Raw genomic sequence first — 5,415 nt, forward strand, 5'->3', positions numbered from 1 at the left:
ATTTTCAGAAGGGTTAAGTGGAACTATTAATAGGTGCTAATAATTGTATTTAATTTTTATTAAATTTTATTTTAAATATTTTTTAGTAAAATTATCATTAAAAATAATTTTTTATAATAATTTTTTACACATATCGCTAAAATTTAATAATTAGTGACTTTTTTTTTCATAATTTTATAAATTGTCTCTAAAACTTATAATTAGTGATTTTTTTTGTAACGAATTTTTCAAACTTCTATTAAAAATTAAAAATTAGTAACATTTTTTTGTAACGAATTTTTCAAACTTGAAGGATTGTTTTGGGCATGAGAGAGAGGTCAAGCCTTTGGTAATGAACTTCCGAAGAGATTAAACCATTAAGCACAAGGTCTCTTTCTCAAGCTTAAACAATACTCATTTTAAAGCAACTCCAAAGCAATGAAAAAGCCAAGAAAAGAGGGAGAGTGCAGAAGTGACTAGGGGTGAACACAAGTATGGAAAACACTAAATAAATGCTATCAAGTCAAATAGGTTGGTGTCTAATGCCTAAAACACCAAGCCTATCAGGACCATTACACTACAAGCCTACTATACAAAGCATAAATGAAATGCATGACCTAAAAAAATCCTAAAACAACTCAAAACAGTACTGGAATTAAAGTAAAAATAGCTAACGAAAACAAGCTAAAATAATGGAGAATTTAAGCTAGTAAACAAGCGCAAGGATGAGAGGCTAACTCCCCCATTTTTAGGACTTCAAAACAACAGTTTTAGCCTCTGAAAAACTTTGAAATTCAGTGGTAAAAAGTTCAAAAAAAGTTGATGAAAAGATGGGAAACACAAGGGCAAAAGCTTGGAAGACAAGGTTCAAAGAAGGGTGGTCAACCCCTCTACCTTGGATAACCTTTAACTATAAGTTTTAGCCCATAAACATAGTCGAAAAATGATCCAAAAATAGCAAGTAAAGATAGTAAAGAAATAAAAGAAAGAAGGTAGGAGTTATACCTCTTGAAGAGGAATAATTCGTTGAATAATAAACCACTAATTTCTCACCCTCAAGAGCCAATATTCAAGCTCAATAACCTCAGCCAAGAACCCTCAAGAAGCTTGGTTTAAGGAGCCTAGGTAAGGTATGTATAGATGTGTATAGGTTGCAAGTAAAAGAGAGATATTTTTTTCAAGAATTTGGCTTCACCAAAATTTTCTAACCTAATTTTATGAGAAGGGGTCAAGTATATATAGAAAATTATGTTAGGCTCTCAAAAATATCAGTATAGAAACAGCTGGTGTAGTGCATGCACCTGTAGAGACAGCTGGCAAAAATATTTGGTTTTACTGACACAAGTGGCCGGCCGGCCACTAAGGGGACGGCTGTACACCCACTACTTACAGACCTCTGGGTGGTTAGGCTTGACAAACTGCTTTTTGGTCCAAAAATGGTGTAAGGTTGGTAGGCTTTTGAGGCTCAAAAACCAAGGCTTTCTGCTAAGGAAATCGAACGTTTGACAAGCGTATAAATTCATCATCGGGTGACCAATCGGTGGCGCTCAAGTCTTAAGGGCTATCAAAAATGGGATGTCTATAGTTGCCTCTCTTTAACAGAGCTCGAAGTCATGAAATGACGTGAGTGAATGTCAAAGTTCAGAGACGACCCATGTTAAAAAGGCCGTAAGACTTGGGCAAACAATCAAGACATAAAATTAAATTGGTTGAACCCAAAGTTTGAATATGTATCACCTTGCAAGGAATCAAATCAGCGTAGTTCAGAGACCGAATGCGTAGTGATATGTATGATGCAATGCAACAACAAACGAGCATACTGCCCGAAAAATGAGATTCAATGCAATGCAATAAATGAAACCAAGAATAAGCGAGTAAATTACGCTTTCGCATATCAGAAACATTCCAGAACACATTTCCGTACAGAAAGGTTAACAAGAGATGAGCCAAACTACACTTCCGCGTAGAGAGGTGAGAAACAACAAACCGAACTACACTACCGCTTAGAGTGGTTAACAAGAAACAATCCTAACTACACTTCCACGTATAAATGAACAAGACAACCCCAACTACACTACCACGTAGAGGAGTACGAGAACGATCCAAGCTACACTTCTGTGTGGCGAACAAGAGCAACCTAACTACACTATTGTGTAGCACGATGATCCTAACTACACTTCCGTGTGGAGAGGAGAACGACAACAACCCAAACTACACTACCGCATAGTAAGGTACAAGAACGAACCAAGCTAGACTTCCGCGTAGCGAGGAACAAAACAACCAAGCTACACTTTAGTGTAGTAAGGTGATCCTAACTACACTTCCGCGTAGAGAGGATAAAAAAAACAAACCAAGCTACACTACTGCGTGACGAGGAACAATAACACCCAAGCTACACTACCGCGTAGCAAGGTGATCCTAACTACACTTTCACGTAGAGAGGATAATAGCAAACCAAGTCACCCTATCACGTGGCGAGGAACAAGAACACCCAAGCTACGCTATCGCATAGCGAGGTGATCCTAACTACACTTCCGCGTAAAGAGGATAATAGCAAACCAAGCCACCCTACCACATGGCGAGCTTAAAGGGAGGGAACCCAAAGCATACTCACATGACGAGGGTGGGCACTAGAATTAAAAAGCACAACGCACATGAATATGACACAATGCGACGTAATTGACATTCAGTATGATGACAACGCATGTTTTATGCAACATAATAGACAACCGACATAAGATGTAATGCATGCTCTATGCAAACAAGATAAGCATATGAGTTACGATGCAATGCGCACATGCAACGTAAGAGGTATATGAGACTACATATTTTATGCAAAAGATATGTTAATCGAAAAGACGGACAAAAGCGATGTTCACCAACGACCTCCAACTTACCACTCGAAGGTTCTGCAAAATGCTAAAAAAGGATACAACTTGCTCACATTTGAAATTGGGGCACATTCATGCACCGAAGATGCAATGGGATTCGGAACGATGCAATCGGAACACAAGTTCGAGATCTTCGGAAACCAAATCCACTTCAAGTACCTCAATCCTTCTCCTCACACCCAAAAAAGGACCTCTCATACACTATTTGGGCCAAAGGATAGCAAGAACCAACCCTGGGCCACAAATGGGGCCAGCTGGCCACAAATGAGTGTACCACCGGCCATTTAGTGTACGGCTAGCCACCCGTGTGGATTTTGGGAGTGCTTTGGTCATTTCGGCTTGGGTCTATTTAAACACATGACCAAACTTCATTTCCTCACACATCCAAGCCCAAAATCACTCATTCTCTCTCTCTAAGTATTTCCTCTCTCCAGATTTACGCTTTATACACGTTTTTCAATGCCCCATGCAAACTTTATTCGTAAAACATCTTTAGCCCTCTACACTTTGAACCGATCATAATTTGTGTTTCGTTGATTTTTTTGAGTTTTCATCACTTTGGGCTCATTTCCCTCGGGTTTTTCTTGGGTTTTGCAAACTTTCCCGAGTTTTGACTTTTTCTTCCATTTTCTCTCTTTTAGGGTTGACTTTTTCAAGTTTTTCCTTTTTTTCCCCTAATTTTCACCCACTTTCCATATGGCAGACGATGTCCCACATGACGGTGCCCCTCCTGAGGTACCTGTGCTTCCACATATAGCCGAGGTAGATGAGGCAGCAGTTGCCGAGGTCGACGAGGCGGCAGAGGATATCACTATTGATTTTGAGGCTGAGGCTAAGGCAGTCTTTCACCAGGGCCCGAGCCTGAGCTGTTGCCACTGAGGCTGAGGCCATTTGATTCGGCCACTTACCACCCACAGACGCACGCGATGGCCCCTAGCGGCATGCTGCGGTTTGATGATTTTGTTGGTGGCGTACCAGAGGATGTTTTACTAAGGGAGCAGACCTCTCACCTTTTTCACGGTGTTTCTGAGGTACAAAATTTGCTTTCATGCACTTTAATCTGTTTAGCCATTTCATTATTGCCTTTCATTACTGCCTTTCATCTAACTCACTATTTCCTTGTCACAGGACGACTCTCGCCCATAGCAAGGTTACGGGACTGTGACGGTCAAAGAGTGGTATTACGAGCTTCCCGCTCAAGTCCGCGATCTTGTCGATAAGGCGGGTTTTGACCTATTCTGTACCGGGATCTCACGCCATATGGCCAGCCAGGCCTTACTCAGGGCATTGATGGAGAGGTGGTGGGACACTATAGACCGCCCGAAACTTCGCTCCGCGCGCGAGGGCACAAATTATTGTTCTAGCTACTGCAGTTCGGACTCCTGTCACGGTTCTGAATTTAATCTCACAAAGTGCAATGTAAGACTGATAAATCACCAATGAGTCCAAATCGGGTAAATTGTTTTGAAAAATCGATTTTAATCAAGAAGTGCCAAACATGGACTGCTTTGCCAGATTTCAGAGTCGCAGCCTAAATATTTTATTTTGGAAAATTTAGGAAACCCTGACTCGTGCCTAAGGCCATGTTTCTGTCATCACCAAAGTTGTCTCGGCTCGGGAACTTGGGTACGAGGAGGGAAGGTCATGAAATGAGCACCCCCGCTCGCCCGATCAAAGGATCGACCTCTACTAACATGATATGTTGTTTTTGAAAACACATGTGTTCTTATTCCAGTTTATTAGCTTAACTTACTATGTGATGCGCACAACATACAAGTATAGACTCAATCACGCGGATTGGAACAAAACAACTCATGTTTGTTTTTTAAAATGGTTTGAAAGTGCTACTCGCAAGTAGGCTAAGAGGCGAATTTGCCACCCTCAACTGGGCTTAGAAAAACATGATTTTGCCACTTCAAGTGGGCTTAAAAACTCACAATCATCAAGTTGTTTCAATTCAGGCAATCAAGCCTTCACCTACAGGCATTCATACAGTTAAACACATAAGCAAATAGCCTCATGGCAAGCATGCTATCATGGCAGTCAGTTACACACATGCAAGGATGCTAAAGCGTAAACACTCACAGTGTACTCCGAGCCAAAACAGAAGCTAGTTAGTAATCAATGCATGATCCTAGATATGTTAAGATGCCTAATGCAATACATGCAAAATGCGACTAAAGTAGGCTCGGCTATTCTAAGATGGCATATGAATGTGACAATTGATACATGTATTCAAATAAGAATCGAAATACAATGTAGTTTGAATGATGCGCCGAGCCCGGTGCATGCAAGAGAAATGAATGATGCACGCATGCAAACATAAGGATGCTAATTGAAATATGCCCTAAAACTAACCATTGAAAGCTGATAAGTAAAAGGGAGAAAGAAATGGGGTTGGAAGACATGCACACACACACGCACCCTTATTACAACATTGCCCTCATGAAGGAGGGTCCGAATGAATTTAGCTAACTACCTACGCTAATTAAACTAATCATTACAAAATAACTAATTAATTATGCTAAGCTAATTAATTATTACA

This window comes from Camellia sinensis, chromosome 11, assembly GCF_055761805.1.
Source record: "Camellia sinensis isolate YWXY chromosome 11, ASM5576180v1, whole genome shotgun sequence".
Lineage (NCBI taxonomy): Eukaryota > Viridiplantae > Streptophyta > Magnoliopsida > Ericales > Theaceae > Camellia > Camellia sinensis.